At 32.5% G+C, this 428-nt stretch overlaps 1 protein-coding gene across 1 annotated transcript in view; it reads left to right on the forward strand.

The window, feature by feature from the left end:
* LOC105450291 overlaps nt 1–428 on the forward strand; it is a 4,195-nt gene that overhangs the window by 422 nt on the left and 3,345 nt on the right. The window lies entirely within an intron of this gene.

Consider the following 428-nt stretch of genomic DNA (forward strand, 5'->3'; position numbering starts at 1 on the left):
TCTATCCTCCAAAAATAGGCAAAATTCAAAAGAGTGCAACTTCGTAAAAAATGATCGTATCGAGATGTTCAAAAAAACATTTTACAGCTTGAAATCTCTACTTTCCAAATCGGTACTTTAGAAAACGATGCTACTGATTTTTCATGGAATTACACGGATAGAAAAGGAGACTCGACAAATCTCAAAATTTTTTACGAAATTTGACAAGTTCCATGGCGCGAATTAAAAATTGCATGCAAATGCAGTTTACAGATTTCGAAAGAGTGAATCTTTACCTTTAATTTGCTTTTTTGTTGAGCGTTGTACGATTATTTTTCACCGAGTTATTCGACATTGAAGCAAAAATGGTCCTGTTTGCTTCAATGTTGAATAACTCGGTGAAAAAAAATCGTACAACGCTCAACAAAAAAGAAAATTAAAGATAAAGA

The sequence above is a fragment of the Wasmannia auropunctata genome, unplaced genomic scaffold, assembly GCF_000956235.1.
Source record: "Wasmannia auropunctata unplaced genomic scaffold, wasmannia.A_1.0 LD336064.1, whole genome shotgun sequence".
Classification (NCBI taxonomy): domain Eukaryota; kingdom Metazoa; phylum Arthropoda; class Insecta; order Hymenoptera; family Formicidae; genus Wasmannia; species Wasmannia auropunctata.